Here is a 20,119-nt window from a genome sequence, read left to right as displayed (position 1 = left end):
TTAGCCTAAGTCTTCCACGTCCGCAAAACTGGGATCCTCATCTGTAACAATCTTCCCATAAGTAATAAAAATGACGTCCGAACTCTTCTCACGATATATATATATATATATATATTTTTTTAAAATAAAAAATACATTGAATACAAGTTGTTGTATTTCATACAATGTGTACATATGTATATATCATGTATTCCTTTAAATTCATCTTGTTACAGGTTTACTCTTAAATCCTGTATTGCAATCTGTTACCATGGTTTGTATGTTCTACATTCCATGTGTGGCTTTGTCTTGGACCTGCTGAGCTGAGCAGTTGCTGTACTGTGTTCCTCTTCTACAATAAATCTACATTTTCATATTAATTGGACTGGATTACTACAAAATTGGCGACGATTTTACTAGATTGCTACAACCTTGCTGGAACACAGGAGCGACCAGAGGATTTGAACCTACACTGGATTTATTTTACTTTTCTCGTTCTGGATATTCATGTAAGAAGATTTTGTCTTATTTTTTTCTTACCTACTTCACTTTCGGAAGCTATTTTACTTACACTATATACTTTATATTTTTTCAACAATTATCATCAAACATGCAAGCTAAGTTTTTGCAGAATAAAGGAGAACCTCCCATTCCATGGAATCGCTGGAAGGAAGAATTTCTAACCTTTTTAAAAGCTACAGATGGAGATAGATTTTCACAAGAAAGGAAGAAAAACATTTTATTACATTCATTAGGTTCTGAAGGACAAGTCGTTTTCAAAACACTTCCACTGCATGATGGAGGGGGAGACAGAAATGTATTTGATGAAGCAATGACTCGTCTTGAAGCCAGATTTAAGCCAACATTTAGTGTTGCTTTGAATCGATATAAATTTTACACAAGGGCTCAAGATGAATCTGAAACCTTTGATGATTTCTTGATAGCTTTACGTTATTTGTCCACTAATTGAAACTTTGGTCCTATATCTGACGAGATGATCAGAGATCAAATTATTGTTCACACTAAGAGCAAGAAGATTCAGGAACAACTATGGATTATGGGTGATCCAGATTTGAAAGATGTGATTGTTACGGCAAAAGCCATGGAACAATCAGATAAGTGGATGAAATCCTTGGATAAAAAAGACAAAGATAATACTAGTGAAGTCAGTGCTGTAAAATCAGATACTGCTACTGCCTCTTCTTCTACCAACAACACACAACGAAATAATAATGGTTTTCAACGTACATTTAAAAGGAATGATAAATCGTTCCATTGTTTTAGATGTGGTAGTACTAACCATGCTGCTTCTTTCTCAAAGTGCCCTGCCATTGGGAAGGAGTGTAATAAATGTGGTAGGCAAGGACATTTCAGTATTTTATGCAAAACCATTATAGGAAGTAATGGGGCTACAGGAAATAATACTAGAAGTAGAGTTTCTTTTGTTAGTAGTGAGAAAAAAGGGCATGATAATCGTAACAATGATAATGGAACTAGCTGCGAGAGAGGAATAGTTGTTTCTATTATAGATTCCAATGAACAAAATCTGTTTCATCTCAAACAACCTGAATGTATTGTACAAGTTTTAGGAGTTGATCTTAAATTGATGGCAGATTCAGGGTCACCTTGGACTATTATTACTAAACAGTAGTTCATTCAAATGTTTGAGGGAATAGTCACTCTTAAAGATCTTAAGGAATCTGATATCATTGCCAAGACTTTTGATGAGTCTATTATTCCGATGGAAGGGTATTTAGGAGTAGACATGCATTTTAGGGGTCAAGTAAGGTTTGTGAAATTGTATGTCGCAGTGAAGGGAGTGAATGTTCTTGGATGGAGAGATCAGTGGAGTTTTAACATAAGCCTCAATCCCAGAAAATCTGATCCTATTGTTATTGTTGAAAATGAAATGGATGAATGTCGATCTGTCAAGACTGTTCTTAATCCTAGTGAATGTGTTGGTTAAATTACTAAATTGTTTCCTAAAGTTTTTTCTAAGAGCTTAGGTAAATTACACAATTTCCAACATTTGATTAGACTAAAACAAGGAACTGTTCCTGTTACGCAGAAATTGAGTAATGTTCCTATCAATGTTAGGGAAGATCTCAAGGCATTATTAAAAAATCTGATTGAGGATGATATAATTGAGGAGATTGAATCTTCCGAGTGGGTTTCTCCCATTGTTTTAGCTCGAAAATCTGATCAGAGTCTCAGGTTATGTGTGGATTTGAGAGCTCTCAATTCAAATATTATAGTAGATTGCCATCCCTTACCTAAGATAAATGAGGTAGTGTGTATGTTGGAGGGAGCAAACGTGTTCTCTACGTTTGATTTGTGTTCAGCATATCATCAAATTGTATTGGCTGAGGAATCCAAACAATTAACTGCTTTTCTTACTCCAGAAGGCCTTTTTCAGTATAAAAGGATGCCTTTTGGCCTAGCCTCTGCGGCATCTGTTTTTCAACGTACAATGCACCATATTTTCAAAGATCTGCACAAATATGTAAGATGTTTTCAAGATGATATTCTTGTTTTTTCTCCCAATAACATATCACATAAAGAACATATAATAGAAGTTTGCAAGCGTTTGGAGACACATGGACTCACTTTGAAAGATAATAAATGCAAAATGTTCTGTGAGTCTGTAGAATATTTGGGACATACTCTTTCTGGTAATGGAGTTGTTCCCAAGAAATTGTCAAAGCACCATGTCCTGACAACAAAGAAAAACTTCTATCTTTTAATGGTCTATGCGAGTATTATAGCAAATTTATTAAGGGGTTTGCAACCAAAATGGAACCGTTGAGAGAATTGACCCGACAAAAAGTAGAATTTTACTGGGGAGAGAAACAAGAGTCTGCTTTTCAATCTATTAAGCATGTAATAGCTAATGCTCCTACTTTAAAGCCTTTCTGTATCAAAAAGCTTCGTGTAGTCACAGTAGATGCCAGTGAATATGGTTTAGGAGGAGTTTTTATCACAAAAATGTGGCAAGGATGAGTGGTGTGTAGCGTTTGCTTCCAGGACATTGACTGAAACAGAAAGAAAATATTCTGTTATAAAAAAAGAGCTTTTGGGATGTGTCTGGGGAATAGAGCATTTCCGGAATTTTTTATGGGGTAGTCGCTTTCTTTTAAAGACAGATCATAAGCCACTTGTCTCCATTCTTTCTCCTGGGGCTGGTCGAAATGCTACAGCACGCATTGCAAGATTGATGTCCCGATTAAAGTTTTGATATTGAGTATTTCCCTGGAAGAAATAATGTGACAGCTGACTGTCTTTCAAGATTACCTTGTGAATCTAAGCTTGTGGGATGTGAGAAGGAGAAGGATGATATTGAATTTGTTGCTTCTTTGAAAGATTTTGTGGGTGATGAATTTGCTGCTATTTCTGAACTTACTTGGAAAGATTCTGTTGTGCGTGACAAAAATTGGAGCGCACTTAGGGGTTATATTTTGAAAGGTTGGCCTAATAGCAATATGGTACCTCCAGAATTGAAATCTTTTCATCAAGTTTTGAGTGAGTTAGAAGTAGATAATGATTACATTTTTAAGAGTGGGAAATGTGTACCTCCTGAAGATATGCAAGAGGAGATTATTAGACTTGCTCATGAGTGCCATTTGGGGATGTCCTCTATGAAGAGGTTAGTAAGAACTAGCTTTTGGTGGCCAGGAATGGATAAAATGATTGACAGAGTAGTTCGAGATTGTTCCATTTGCATCAATAGTGACAAGATGTTGAAAACTCACCCTGCTCCTCTTATACCAATTGCCTGGCCGGAAAATCCATGGAGGAAGTTGGCGTTTGATATCTCTGGTCCTTTTAATTGCTTACCTCAGGATGCCCGTTTTGCTTTAGTTCTAATAGATTACCATTCGAAGTGGCCTGAGGTCAGGTTTGTTTCTTGTGCTTTTTCACAAGTGATTGTGGAATTTCTTAGAGAAGTTTTTGCCCGAGAAGGTAGTCCAGAGGTATTGATTACTGATAATGGCGTACAATTAATATCTAAAGAAGTGGATGATTTTCTTGGTTCTCGTGGAATCAAACATATTACAACTCCTCTTTATGAACCACAGGGCAATGGGCAGGTGGAGAGGTTTAATCGTGTGTTAAAGGATTCTGTGGAATGGGCAAGGAGAACTCCTAATGTGTGGAAGAGTGTTATTAGAGAGAGATTATGGATGTACAGGATAACTCCCCACTCTGTTACTGAACTTAGTCCTTTCAGATTGTTGAGGGGAAGGGAACCAGTGTCCAAATGCTGTCCCTGGTGGATGAAAGAGAAATTTTATGTTTCTACTCCAGTTGATATTCGTAGTACCTCTTTGAGAGTCAAACACCATCAAGATAAGATGAAAGAATATCACGATAATAAACATAAAGTGAGGATCTCTGATTTTATAGTTGGGGATTTAATGAGGATACGTAAACCTGGATTTTTGATTAAAGGTTCTTCAAAATTTGGTCCTGTTTGAAAAGTTGTAAAAGTTAACATTAACAGCATTGTGACCAATGATGGGAAAGTATGGAATGTTAGATGTGTTGTAAGATGCCGAAACTTTTCCAAAGATGTTTTCTTTTCTAATACTGACAATGTTAATGTGCCTGAAAGAAATGACACAATTTCTTCAAGAGTTAAAACTGACAAGAGGGTTGTCAAAGTACCACTTCGATTTAAAGATTAATTTTTATTTATTTTGTCTCTTTTTTTTTGAGTTTCTTTTTAGTTTTTTTAGGGATAAGATGTAATGTATTTCATACAATGTGTACATATGTATATATCATGTATTCCTTTAAATTCATCTTGTTACAGGTTTACTCTTAAATCCTGTACTGCAATCTGTTACCATGGTTTGTATGTTCTACATTCCATGTGTGGCTTTGTCTTGGACCTGCTGAGCTGAGCAGTTGCTGTACTGTGTTCCTCTTCTACAATAAATCTATATTTTCATATTAATTGGACTGGATTACTACACAAGTCCTGGAGTTCTTTGCGTGGGTGCGAAGCTCCTCAATACTGCGTCGCTAGTGTTAATTTTTAATTGTTCATTTAATTTAATTTAATTTAATTTAATTAATTTAATTGTTAATTTCATTGTTAATGTTGGATGAGTAATTTATGTAAATCCTTTATTTAAGTCGAGGAGCTGAACAGACATCTGGCAGCTTCATCAGCATGGAATAAACTAACTAACTTTGAACACGTACATTCTAAATGACAGCAATATATTCTAAATGACAGAACAATTCTATACTGAGTTACCTCATTTATTTATTTATTTATTTATTTGCAGGTTTGTACCGCGCTGGCTTCACTCCCAAGGGAGTATCTCCGCGCCTTTGGCTTCTACAGAGGGTTTTGAGGGAGGGAGTCTTTAAAGCTGTTCCAGTCTGGGTTTACTGTTCAAACAAAAAGGTCTTCAACCTTTTCCTAAAGGGGAGATGGTCTACACATAGCCTAAGAGATACAGGGAGGCTGTTCCAGAGAGAGGGGCCAGCTATTGATAGGGTTTTAGTTCCATGTCTGGCCTTCTTAGCTCTGGGTACACACAGGAGACCTTGTTCACTTGATCTTAGTGTCCGAGTGGGAATGTAGGGCGTAAATTTGGTGGTTAAGTATGCGGGGCCCATACCATGTAGGCTTTTGTGTATGATGCAGCATACCTTAAATTTTGCCCTCTGTCTGACAGATAGCCAATGCAATTTGGTCAGCAGGGGTTTGGAGGGCGTGCGGGGAGGAGCATTCAGAACCAGGCGGGCGGCCGTATTCTGAGCTACCTGGAGTCTGTTCATGACTCCCTCGTTGGCAGACAGGAGCAAGCCGTTACAGTAGTCCAGGCGACTCAAAACGAGTGCCTGGACCAGTGTCTTCCTAACTGCATCAGGTAGAAATGGGAAGATTTTCCGTAGCATGCCAATAACCTGAAAGCATGCTCCCACCACCTGGTTGCCATGTTGTTTGAGGGTAAGCTCCTGATCTAGACAGACCCCCAGATTCTTGACAGTTTGTTTAGGTTTGGGCACTGGGCCAAGATCTTGTGGCCACCAGTCTGGGGTCCAGAGCATTTTTGCCTCCCCAAACATCATGACTTCCGTCTTCCCCACGTTGCACTGCAGGTAGTTGGAGGACATCCATCGTGCCACCGCTTTCATGCCCCTGGAAAAAGAGTTTCTGACTTCAGGTGTAAAGATCTTAAAAGGAAAGAGGAGTTGAGTATCGTCTGCGTAAGATATTGGGATAAAACCATATCTTCTCATGATGTTAGCCAGGGGTGCCACATAGATGTTGAATAAGGTAGGGCTCAAACAAGAGCCCTGTGGCACCCCCTTGGTGATCTCAACTTCCTCTGACCTGTATGCACCCATAGCTACTTGCTGGGTGCGGTCTTTCAAGAAACTCTTTAACCATGCCAAGGCTTCCTGTTTTAGGCCGATGTTAGCCAGTCTGGTGATCAAAATAGAGTGGGATACGGTATCAAATGCCGCAGACAGATCCAACAGCACCAGGACAGCAGAGTAACCCCTGTCCTGGTACATGTGTAGATCGTAGAATGTAGAATGTAGAAATGAATAAGAACACAACCCACGCCCTACCTAGGTATTCTGATTCAGTTTTAAATGAGCACCATCACTATTATTAAGCTTAAGATCTCAAACATCTATCTACCTTTCATGCAATGCACGTTTACCATTTTGTAAGTCATTTCGACCAAATATCATAACCATACAACTCATCATTTCAAAGTTAAATAGAACTATAGCCTGTAGAGACTAGCATTCGTTTAAATGCCTGTAACCTGTAGACTTATGTATTTACTGTGTTACATTCATGTGACAACTCTTCGGAATTTCTCATTAGAATATACATGAACCAAATAGCTCGCTGTTTCTATTTTGCATAATGATCTTACAATTGATTTTTGAGTAATACAATTATGCAAATAATCCACAAAACAAACAACAACATTAAGAAGAGTGTCACAGGCTGAAAAATAAAGCACAAATACTTTATAGTAAACTAAGACAGACCAAAGTGACAGGCCAATTCAGTGAGGAGTACAGGTGCCAGTACACATTATTGAGTCAGAGACACAGAAACAGAATAATTAAGCTCAATAAATATTTAACTTATTGTACCTTATGAGTTCTCACTCTTATTTTAAAACAGCCAGTTTGTAAACCCACACAGACGTGAGCATAAATGAACCCAAATAGAATTGGTCACTTTGTTAAAGTACTCTGGCACTTTGATTCATGAGACTTAATTAACTAACAGGGGCATGTTAAATTGATTATGCATTTGTTAAACTGTTTGCTGCTAACATCATTGCTCTATTATGCTGGTTTAAAACCGTACATACAGTTATATACAGATTTGTATGAGAAAATGTGCTTATTATCTATTTTGTAATGGTTTTAATTAACTGATACAAATAAAGACACATTTCAATTAGGGCTTGAAGGAGAAAGTTTTATATTTGCAGAGATGGTCCTTCCTGGGAGAAATCCAGATTGGTCTATATGGACTACTTTGTTCGGATGGCCATGTGGCAGCTCCCGGCATGCTCCACGGCTGAGATCCTCTTTTAGGTGAAGAAGCGCAAGTCGGATGGTCGCGAACCGAGGGGCTCGCTGCTTACTTCCTGGCTTCCCGGCTCCAATGCGGCTGTGGTGTGGTTTCTGATGTGAAGAAGGTCTGCAGGGGCGGGACAGGGAATGTACGGCGTTTGGGTGCCCAAGGCGAGTGCTGCTGACACACTTCTGATGCATAGTGGAAAAGGTCTTCAGCTGCTTTCCTTTCCATCTTTGGATTCCAGACGGGGTGCCCAACGCTCGAAGTGAGGACACTGATTGAAGACACCTCTCTATTTAGTGATTCCCTCTCCCTCCCCCCCACTTTTTGGAGATCCTAGGAAACCAGATCTAACACTTGCTTGATGTGTTGGTTTCTAGTGGGGCCTGGTGGAGAAAAGAAAATAAGCTAAAGGTGTGGGGTGAATAAGAAGCATATCAAGCACTTTTTGGGTCCCAGATCACCAACTGCTCATTATCCGAGTACAGAGGAAGCAGATAGGAAAGTGCTGACGGTGCTACCTGAAGAGGCACTGTAGGTGTCTTCCCAGGCGGAGTAGAAGCAGGTGGAGATTTCCGAAGCGGTCTGTGTAACACAGATGTGGCTTGCGGTCTCTACCTGTGAAACACATGCACAGTAGCACCATACCACGATTGGGGATCACTTAAGGGAAATCACCTCACAGAGAGTCACTGAAACGCATTTCACGGGACACACGGGATACGTCAATAAAAACCGAGCAGCAAAGAGCTCTAAAGCCAACAAGATTCGGGGCTCATTCGCTCAGGAGGTAGTGAGGGGCGATCTCCCTCCTGTCACTATGCAGCAGTCCTTGCTTTCAGAAGAGCTGTCCAAGTCCATTTGCATGCCTCTAAACTCCTCCAGCAAGTCAATCCCTAGTCCAGACTTCAGGGAAGACTGCCAGGCAGAAAAAGGTCTGCAATGGCAAGTCTCCTCCCTGATATAGCTGACACACTTGACAATAAGCAGGAGAAAGTAGCGAATGCAGCAGACACAGGTGGTAATGTTGGGTCAATGTGAGCATGACTTCGGTCAAAACTTATTTTCCCTTTTTCTTTACCGTTGGGCCCAAAGTAATATTGAAGGACCAATTCAAGATGTCCCAAGGACAAGTTCAGGGTAAGTTCCTGTAGGGCACAGTGGACCTCGCATCTACATCTGATGAAAGTTCGATACAAGCGGACGTAATGCTAAACATCCCTGCTTGTTTCTCAGAGGGGTTATTACCGCTGCCAGTAGTACCTTACCCAGCCTCATTGGAAAAAACATTGAACTTAATCTTGTCTAAACTACGTGAGATGAAACTGTCCCAGGAAAATGCTAACAAAAAAACTAGCGAGGATTTGAATCAAACCTCTGACTCCCTGCGGCATCTTACATCTCGGGTGACCCAGGTGGAGCGAAGGGTTGCAGCTTAGCAGGGTTCAAAAAACTATCAAATAGATTAAGATTTGGTGGGATTTGCAGAAGATTGGGAGGCCGGTCCAATGGTCAAATCACTAATTTTGAATTTGGTATTCAAGCATGCTCTTAAAGACAAAGGAACAGTAGGACTGGATTTAACCATCACGTGTGCCCATCAGATTCCTTCTAATCGCCCTACTAATGCCATATATCCTAGAACGATCTTAGCAAATTTGGGAGACTTGCGCATCAAAGAGCGTATCTTAGCATGTGCAATAAGTCAGAAATCATTTATTATGTCTGATAACTTTTCATTCCATATATTTTTGGACATGACTATTGTAGCAGCATGTCGACGGAAAAAGTTTATTATCCTTATCGATGATTTCAAGCACCATGGGACCCCGACGGGCATTGTCCAGCAATCAAATCTCAAGGTTCTTTTTCAGCGATATGTACATATCTTTCACTCTGTTGACCTGTCAAGAAATTTGTTGTACTCCATTAAACAAAATCCGACAGCAGCAGGATCAAATTAACAGTGCCCGCTAAGAAGTTTAATCATTAATAAGTAGATAAGATTTTGGCCTTTTTTTCTTTTGTTTTATGTATTGCATTCCATGATAACATGTGATGTAACCTTCTGGTATCAAATTTGCTCTACTTATACCGGTATATGCCATTCAGTGATATGTGTTTGATATGGATTAAGGGGCAATCAGATAGCGATCATCCAAGGTGTGTCCTTCCCAGTGTGAGGTTTAAGAGCATCATGTCGGGGAGCTCTGGTTGTCGAGGAGAAGTTTATTTCAGAGATTAGGAGCCAAAAAACTGAAGGAGCAACCACCATTTCTAGCCATGCTGACCCCAGGAATAATAGCGATGATTCCGAGCAAGAACTCAGGTTTAGGAAAGGCTGCATAGGTACTATGCGCCTCTGTTGAAAAAGGCTCTATACATAAAGATATAGGGACTTTTGTTTGGAACTCTACACAATAAGTAGCCAGTAGAGTACAGCAAGAGATCTTGACATGGAGTTATGGCAGGATGCTGAGGAGAACCCTAGTAGCAGCATTCTGATTTATTTGAAGGGATGAGGAGGACATGACTAAAATACAGGATATTCCCTTATTCAAGACGAGATGTTAGCTAAGCCTGGACCACTGAAGGCAGCCGAAGCAGAACAACTCAAGTTGCAGTCGCTTCGAAAATATGGATGGAAAGAAGAGAACTTTTCCAATCAAACTAGCTACCTAGATTTTTAGCTAAAGGGTGAGGGGATTTTCCCAAAGTCTTCCAACCACCAACTAGGTGACCAGATGAGGCATTTTGTGCTGAAGAGAAGAACCTTGGTTTTAAAAACTGTTTGGTTATTTGATATTCAGGTTGCCACTGTCTTCATGCATTCATGGAATCTCCTTTGCACATCAGATTAGTTGCTAAAAATAGATACGATAATCTGGGTATCACCTGTCTAGGAAATAAAGTCAAATCCAAAAGGGCAAACAAGATCAGCAAGGTGAGCCCGGCGGCATTCCTTATGGAAATGGCCTGTTTCAGAACAGTATGGGCTAAGGGACATGTGCTGGCATACGTTGGCCAAGAAGGATAACCACCTAAAACAGATTGGAATATGCCAAGCTATGACATATGTTTAAGAAAAGAATGGCAAACATTGCTGAAAGAGGCTGAGAGTTCAGGGCAGAAGAGCCCTCTTGGTCCAAGTTTAGGTTGTCAGAGATGCCCTGAGAAGTGTTTCAGTTTTCTGTGACATACGAAAATCAGACTGGGAAGAGTTGAATAGGACATTACTTTCCAAGTAGTCAAAGACCTGGAAATTATTTAATTTTTCCAGAATGCTGGTTGGAAAAGGCAGCAAAGAAATGGGCGGAATGTTAGGATCAAGGGCTGATTTCTCGGGGGCGACTATGCTTGGCTGCTTCCAAATGGAAGGGACCAAAGAGATCTGCATAAAAGGTTAATTAATTCTGTCAACTACAGCTATAGGCAGTACCAGTTTCAAAAATTGAGGGAGGGCAAGGGATCGGTAGCAAACTAAAAGTGACCAAATTCTTTGTCTCCACTCTAGCGATAGATGCACATTCAGAGACATAACAATAGAATTTGGATTCAATGTTTACAGAAGTATCAACAGGCAGGGCAGTATATTGGAGTACATCTTTCCATGTAAAAAAGTGGCAAGACTGTTACAGAGGTCAGGAGTCAAAGAGATAGTAGAATTGGTAGCCTTAGGATTAAAAAATAATTGCACCACTGAGTAAATCTCATTGGGAGAGTTAGAGATGCCTTCTGTATTGGCAGTTAGGTAGGACAGGGCCCATCACAGGCAGGCTCCTCTCGGCTGGAGGGCCGAGGCTAAGATAAGGCACTCAGTTGTAGACCAGGAAGTGATCCAGGCAGTTATGTTGTGTTATGTTGAAAATATTTTCCTACACAACACTAATGAAACGTCAGAACATATTGATTAAAGGTTTGATCGACTATCTCATAATTGCCAATCAGAACTAGCTGTAGATTTGCCCATCCTGCAAAGAGTTTACATGTAAATGTTATAACTTGGTCATCAAAAGGTCGGGCAGTGGCTACTTTCAAGCAGCTAAATAAATACTTCTTGTTTAGTTGGAACTATAAAAACACCTGTTATCTGCAGTACTATAAAACATTAAACACTGTGGCAGCAAGTGCTATATACCAACAAATTAAAAATTGTATTCTTAGAGATAGGCACAATAGACAAGAATTTATGGGATTGTCTAATCACACTGGTGATTATAATCTTATCTATACTCTAAGGATCATTTAGGCTGAAAAATCAATGAGAGTGCTAAAAAACACCACTGCATAAATAGCCTGGGTGTCAATTGCTCCCATTGTTTTTGCACCCAGGTTCGGCACAGGAGTCAGTGCAATTTGCACTCAACCCCTAGGGGACTCCGGAATCAAAATTAGCGCAAGCACTCTTTGCACCCGATTTTAAACTAGAGTGTGCATTAGTGTCTGAAATACCCTGTTAGCAGTGGCGTACCAATAGCCCCCACATCCCCCGCAGTGGGGGGGGGCTCGAGCTCCAGGAGTCCGTCAAGCTCATCGCTGAGTCTGAAGTGTGGGTGTTCCTCCTCCATGCACTTTGCAGGGGGACCCCCACAAGTTTTGTTATGCCACTGCCACTACAGCTATTTCATAATCAAGTCAATCAAGCAAAGTATGCATACAGTCCACAAACAAGCATTCCCAGGTATACTGGCTAACAAACCTTTTTTGGCGCTGCTTTCACAAATAAACTGCTCAATAAACTGCTCTAATGATGCACTATATATACCAAGTTTATCTAATTAATCTAGATCTGACTTGCCTATTAATAGAGACATTAATGAATAGATCAGCTGTAGTACTACTGCTTTGTACCACAAATTATAAAACTGATTGGTATCACTGTATTAATGACGGCACAGTCTCTCCCCCTCCCCTTCTCGCTGTAACCCTGTATTATGATGTACATTACTGCACCTCCTTTGTATTTATTTATTTTACCACTGTATTTGTGTTCCTTTTGATCTCTGAAAATTCAATAAAAGATGTGAAATCAAAAATAAATTTGTAATCTTAATTGGTGTTGCAAGTTTCATTCCCAGAGAGCCAGCTTTTATTTATAGGGTGGATTGTTGAGCGCTCTATTGAAGACAATGGAATGCTCTGGGCTTCTAATGACTGTTTGAAGCCCGGAGCATCAACATTTCAATGTTTTCCTTTCACAGCTGTGGCTGTGAACAAAGGCCTCTAGAGTGTGAGGAGATTTCAACCCCCTCAGCATCTATGCGGCTTTGTTCTACTAATTAGAACATTCTGCCCTCTAGGGCAGAATGTTCTAATAGACTTTGTCTTACAGCCCTCCGTTCAGCTTGGGCCTTTAAAGCTGGAGCGGGCCTTTAATGGCCGATATGGTCCACTATTCTGGTTATAATGCTATAATAGATTCTTAAACAATTGCTAAAAGTTAGAAATGGTAGACATGCCGACTACTAAGTAATTTCCTGTATATGATGCTCATGCAAGTCTTGAACCTGAGCAGATGAACTACTGAGGCTGCCATATTATATGTTGAACATTTTTATTGGCATTTGAAATATATTTGTACAATCAATCAGTACATTGGTGGTGCAATCAATGACGTATATAATATTTGAGTTAGAGATGGTCAACAATGGCACCTCTTGTATATCAACACATAGATGTCACACACCCCTCAGTAATTTATTTTGTGTTATGCATCGTGATGCTTGTCTTGTCTGGCCAGTCTTCCCCAGTCAATCGCTATCTTCTGACTCATGCTCTGTTGGGGGAGGCTCACAAATGTCACCTCGAAATCGATTCAATTTTCCCCATATCCACACCTTAATTATATTTTAACTAGAAGAGGTCAATTCATATGACATTGACCCTGAAAGGATTTCAGTGGAGCTAAGTATTTAGCTGAAATATCTCTTAAAAATATGCAAGATGGTCTATGGCCTATCATACCTACATACATTGGTGCAATGCTACATCCGGAGACAAAATTAGAGGTAGACAAGCTCATGAATTTAAAGTAAGAGCCAAGCGAGAACTGACCCAAGGGACTGGATCGGCTCTAATGGCCAGAGCATGAGTTAATCCGGTAGAGGCGGACTAGTCTAAAGGTGCAAATGGACATGCTGTGACAGCTACTGATAGTCTAGTAAATCAGACAGTCACATCTAACTCTTCTGAAACTGCCCCAGTCCTGCCTTTCGTAAATATCAGTCTTTTGCAGTTTCCAGGTTTCAGAACATTGTTCCTCAATAAATCATAAAGAAACTGAGGTTCCTGCTCCAGAAATACTTTTAGAAGGCTTATCACTGGGCCTCCATGAGTCCCAAAAAGTAATCTTGTGAATGAAGGGCTTGGACTGGGCTCTAAACCATTAACCCCAACATTCTGACAGGTGACTCCAGCGGCAGGAAGATAGATGGTCTACAAGAATGATTTCCATAATGTTTGAATGCTGTGACTATTCATACTCTAGGATCTCCCTCTTCTGCCTGTGCCTCACATCTACTCTCTCTCTCTGTTTTGTTCTTTTCTGCCCTATCTCTCTCTTTCACACTCATTCCCTCTCTATCTATATTTCTCTCATATTCCTGCTTTTCCCCCATCTGTCCTCTTTCTGATTCGGTCTTCCTAGGCCACTCTCTCTTTCTTGCTCTTCCTCTCCTCCTCCACCTCTTTACCTCTCTTTCTTTCTCTCTATCTGTCGAACACAGGAGAATATAAAAAGGCCCGCCATTTCTTCTCCGGTGTTAGTCAAACACTTCCTGGTGTGGAACAAAAGGCAGTTACACTATGGAACCCCTCCTTTGAGCTTAGATCAATTTCACCTGCTCTGACACCGTCCTGGCCGTCCCTCCTTCCCATCATAAATCTGAAGCCTTATCATCACAGCTTCAATCAGAGGGTCTAACCACATATATCTAGGTGACCTCTACCACCTAGGTAAAACAATTAAAGAACAATTCACAAACCTCCAGAAATGACAACATCCTGAACGTCATATGTATTACCAACACCAGTAAGTAACTGCCATGCTCTTCTATTCCATGACTGAATAAAGCAATTCTCATCAATCTTCTGCACTCTGAATCTACCTGTAGATAGTAGCAAAACCCATCCAAGCAACGGTTCCAGTCATTTTGGAGCATCTTTATCAATGTGCATCCTAAATGGAGGCATTGTTTACTATCCTATATCTAAAATACAAGAGTCAAGCACACGCAAACCCCTCTGCGCTTCATTGACCACCATTCTCCAAAAAGGTATGAAAGACATGGGTGGCTGGGTGTGGCAAAGCAGATGGACCAGTTGCTAGAAGCATGCTGAGAGACAAGTCAATAACTTCAGGCCGAAAGTCATACAAGAATGTGGCCAACCCAGCAGAGTTAGGAACTCCACACAAAAGGCAATTTTACTGCAATTATGCACAGCAGTAGCCATGCCAGATGCACACTAACGTTAACCTGGAAATCCACTCACTAGACCAATCATCACACAATAAGATAGCTTTGTTTTCAATCTTTTCAGTGAGTTATAATTACATCCCAAGAAATTGGGATCCCTAATGTTACTGGGCCTGGAAATAATAATACTAATAATAGGTCATTTATAGAGCGCCTGGCTACCCCTATAGGTGTGCCCCTGTGCTAGAAGCACATCAGCTGGAGTAGAAAGAGAAAACTAGACTAGAGTTGATATAGCCAGGTTTTCAGGCCTCTACGGAAGGTGAGCTCAGGTTTCCCTGCACGTAGCAGAGGTGGGAATGTGTTCCAGTTTTTGGCCGCTAGATAGTTTAAGTAAACATCCCCCCAGCTGCAGAGCAAAAGGGCCCGGCCTCACTGTCTCCGTGCAAGTAATTCATAGCCTCTGTTACCATGGTAGGCCAATGCCCCCTCGCATCTCATGTAGACACTTAGACGCTTATACACGCACTCACAGTCAGTATAGAATAGCTTCTGCCCCAGAGACCTTTCTCTTCTAGATAATATGGTTCCCAAACATCAGATATCAGATATGATAGTGGTACAAGTTGATCTGACATGCCAGACTTCTGTCTCTTTCCGTTAGTGTAAATGTCAAGTCCCCTGCACCCTCCAGTCACACGTCAGTCACACGTCATGTAGCTGCGCACGCATCCAGACCTCAGATTTCTGCTGACATTGCAAGATTCTGCTTTTGTTGCCACCCACTTATGACACTTACATGTGACGTTTCTAGCACACACCTCTGTACACGCCTAGTTCACGCCTTCTGATTACGTATTTCTAACACGTGTACAACCTTATCTTGACTCTTTCAGCTGTTACGCCTTCTGTATTGACTTCTATTGTGTATATTAAGTATAAAGGTAATGTAATGTCAATAAATTATGCTCTATCCCTTCCTGCACCCCTGCGGTGGCAGGAATACGATATCCGGTCATGACCATTCCTTTTTAAGGAATAAAACCCCTAAGAACTCTAACACCACGGACTCTGTCTCTTTCTTTCCGATTGAGTTATTTTTGTTTAAGTACTTACCTGCATAGAAATTAAGACGGTAAATCAAATATTTACCACATTTAGTTGGAACTATAAAAACACCTGTTATCTGCAGTACTATAAAACATTAAACACTGTGGCAGCAAGTGCTATATACCAACAAATTAAAAATTGTATTCTTAGAGATAGGCACAATAGACAAGAATTTATGGGATTGTCTAATCACACTGGTGATTATAATCTTATCTATACTCTAAGGATCATTTAGGCTGAAAAATCAATGAGAGTGCTAAAAAACACCACTGCATAAATAGCCTGGGTGTCAATTGCTCCCATTGTTTTTGCACCCAGGTTCGGCACAGGAGTCAGTGCAATTTGCACTCAACCCCTAGGGGACTCCGGAATCAAAATTAGCGCAAGCACTCTTTGCACCCGATTTTAAACTAGAGTGTGCATTAGTGTCTGAAATACCCTGTTAGCAGTGGCGTACCAATAGCCCCCACATCCCCCGCAGTGGGGGGGGGCTCGAGCTCCAGGAGGCCGTCAAGCTCATCGCTGAGTCTGAAGTGTGGGTGTTCCTCCTCCATGCACTTTGCAGGGGGACCCCCACAAGTTTTGTTATGCCACTGCCACTACAGCTATTTCATAATCAAGTCAATCAAGCAAAGTATGCATACAGTCCACAAACAAGCATTCCCAGGTATACTGGCTAACAAACCTTTTTTGGCGCTGCTTTCACAAATAAACTGCTCAATAAACTGCTCTAATGATGCACTATATATACCAAGTTTATCTAATTAATCTAGATCTGACTTGCCTATTAATAGAGACATGAATGAATAGATCAGCTGTAGTACTACTGCTTTGTACCACAAATTATAAAACTGATTGGTATCACTGTATTAATGACGGCACAGTCTCTCCCCCTCCCCTTCTCGCTGTAACCCTGTATTATGATGTACATTACTGCACCTCCTTTGTATTTATTTATTTTACCACTGTATTTGTGTTCCTTTTGATCTCTGAAAATTCAATAAAAGATGTGAAATCAAAAATAAATTTGTAATCTTAATTGGTGTTGCAAGTTTCATTCCCAGAGAGCCAGCTTTTATTTATAGGGTGGATTGTTGAGCGCTCTATTGAAGACAATGGAATGCTCTGGGCTTCTAATGACTGTTTGAAGCCCGGAGCATCAACATTTCAATGTTTTCCTTTCACAGCTGTGGCTGTGAACAAAGGCCTCTAGAGTGTGAGGAGATTTCAACCCCCTCAGCATCTATGCGGCTTTGTTCTACTAATTAGAACATTCTGCCCTCTAGGGCAGAATGTTCTAATAGACTTTGTCTTACAGCCCTCCGTTCAGCTTGGGCCTTTAAAGCTGGAGCGGGCCTTTAATGGCCGATATGGTCCACTATTCTGGTTATAATGCTATAATAGATTCTTAAACAATTGCTAAAAGTTAGAAATGGTAGACATGCCGACTACTAAGTAATTTCCTGTATATGATGCTCATGCAAGTCTTGAACCTGAGCAGATGAACTACTGAGGATGCCATATTATATGTTGAACATTTTTATTGGCATTTGAAATATATTTGTACAATCAATCAGTACATTGGTGGTGCAATCAATGACGTATATAATATTTGAGTTAGAGATGGTCAACAATGGCACCTCTTGTATATCAACACATAGATGTCACACACCCCTCAGTAATTTATTTTGTGTTATGCATCGTGATGCTTGTCTTGTCTGGCCAGTCTTCCCCAGTCAATCGCTATCTTCTGACTCATGCTCTGTTGGGGGAGGCTCACAAATGTCACCTCGAAATCGATTCAATTTTCCCCATATCCACACCTTAATTATATTTTAACTAGAAGAGGTCAATTCATATGACATTGACCCTGAAAGGATTTCAGTGGAGCTAAGTATTTAGCTGAAATATCTCTTAAAAATATGCAAGATGGTCTATGGCCTATCATACCTACATACATTGGTGCAATGCTACATCCGGAGACAAAATTAGAGGTAGACAAGCTCATGAATTTAAAGTAAGAGCCAAGCGAGAACTGACCCAAGGGACTGGATCGGCTCTAATGGCCAGAGCATGAGTTAATCCGGTAGAGGCGGACTAGTCTAAAGGTGCAAATGGACATGCTGTGACAGCTACTGATAGTCTAGTAAATCAGACAGTCACATCTAACTCTTCTGAAACTGCCCCAGTCCTGCCTTTCGTAAATATCAGTCTTTTGCAGTTTCCAGGTTTCAGAACATTGTTCCTCAATAAATCATAAAGAAACTGAGGTTCCTGCTCCAGAAATACTTTTAGAAGGCTTATCACTGGGCCTCCATGAGTCCCAAAAAGTAATCTTGTGAATGAAGGGCTTGGACTGGGCTCTAAACCATTAACCCCAACATTCTGACAGGTGACTCCAGCGGCAGGAAGATAGATGGTCTACAAGAATGATTTCCATAATGTTTGAATGCTGTGACTATTCATACTCTAGGATCTCCCTCTTCTGCCTGTGCCTCACATCTACTCTCTCTCTCTGTTTTGTTCTTTTCTGCCCTATCTCTCTCTTTCACACTCATTCCCTCTCTATCTATATTTCTCTCATATTCCTGCTTTTCCCCCATCTGTCCTCTTTCTGATTCGGTCTTCCTAGGCCACTCTCTCTTTCTTGCTCTTCCTCTCCTCCTCCACCTCTTTACCTCTCTTTCTTTCTCTCTATCTGTCGAACACAGGAGAATATAAAAAGGCCCACCATTTCTTCTCCGGTGTTAGTCAAACACTTCCTGGTGTGGAACAAAAGGCAGTTACACTATGGAACCCCTCCTTTGAGCTTAGATCAATTTCACCTGCTCTGACACCGTCCTGGCCGTCCCTCCTTCCCATCATAAATCTGAAGCCTTATCAACACAGCTTCAATCAGAGGGTCTAACCACATATATCTAGGTGACCTCTACCACCTAGGTAAAACAATTAAAGAACAATTCACAAACCTCCAGAAATGACAACATCCTGAACGTCATATGTATTACCAACACCAGTAAGTAACTGCCATGCTCTTCTATTCCATGACTGAATAAAGCAATTCTCATCAATCTTCTGCACTCTGAATCTACCTGTAGATAGTAGCAAAACCCATCCAAGCAACGGTTCCAGTCATTTTGGAGCATCTTTATCAATGTGCATCCTAAATGGAGGCATTGTTTACTATCCTATATCTAAAATACAAGAGTCAAGCACACGCAAACCCCTCTGCGCTTCATTGACCACCATTCTCCAAAAAGGTATGAAAGACATGGGTGGCTGGGTGTGGCAAAGCAGATGGACCAGTTGCTAGAAGCATGCTGAGAGACAAGTCAATAACTTCAGGCCGAAAGTCATACAAGAATGTGGCCAACCCAGCAGAGTTAGGAACTCCACACAAAAGGCAATTTTACTGCAATTATGCACAGCAGTAGCCATGCCAGATGCACACTAACGTTAACCTGGAAATCCACTCACTAGACCAATCATCACACAATAAGATAGCTTTGTTTTCAATCTTTTCAGTGAGTTATAATTACATCCCAAGAAATTGGGATCCCTAATGTTACTGGGCCTGGAAATAATAATACTAATAATAGGTCATTTATAGAGCACCTGGCTACCCCTATAGGTGTGCCCCTGTGCTAGAAGCACATCAGCTGGAGTAGAAAGAGAAAACTAAACTAGAGTTGATATAGCCAGGTTTTCAGGCCTCTACGGAAGGTGAGCTCAGGTTTCCCTGCACGCAGCAGAGGTGGGAATGTGTTCCAGTTTTTGGCCGCTAGATAGCCAAATGAACGATCTCCCATCCCTGCCTTTTTTATCCTAGGTATTTTGAGTAAATGCACTCCTGTCGATCTTAGTTGTCGACTGGGATTGTACAGGGTTAGGAAGTTGTGCAGGTAGCTGGTGTCTTTCCCCTGTATGCTCCGGTGACAGAAGCACAGGGCTTTGAATATGATTCTCTTTCCAATTGGCAGCCAGTGAAGGGAATCAAGGACTTTCAACATTGAGGCATGTCTAGGTAAATTAAGGACAAGGC

This window comes from Lissotriton vulgaris, chromosome 3_2 (genome assembly GCF_964263255.1).
Source record: "Lissotriton vulgaris chromosome 3_2, aLisVul1.2, whole genome shotgun sequence".
Lineage (NCBI taxonomy): Eukaryota > Metazoa > Chordata > Amphibia > Caudata > Salamandridae > Lissotriton > Lissotriton vulgaris.
Note: the sequence above shows the minus strand (reverse complement) of the source record.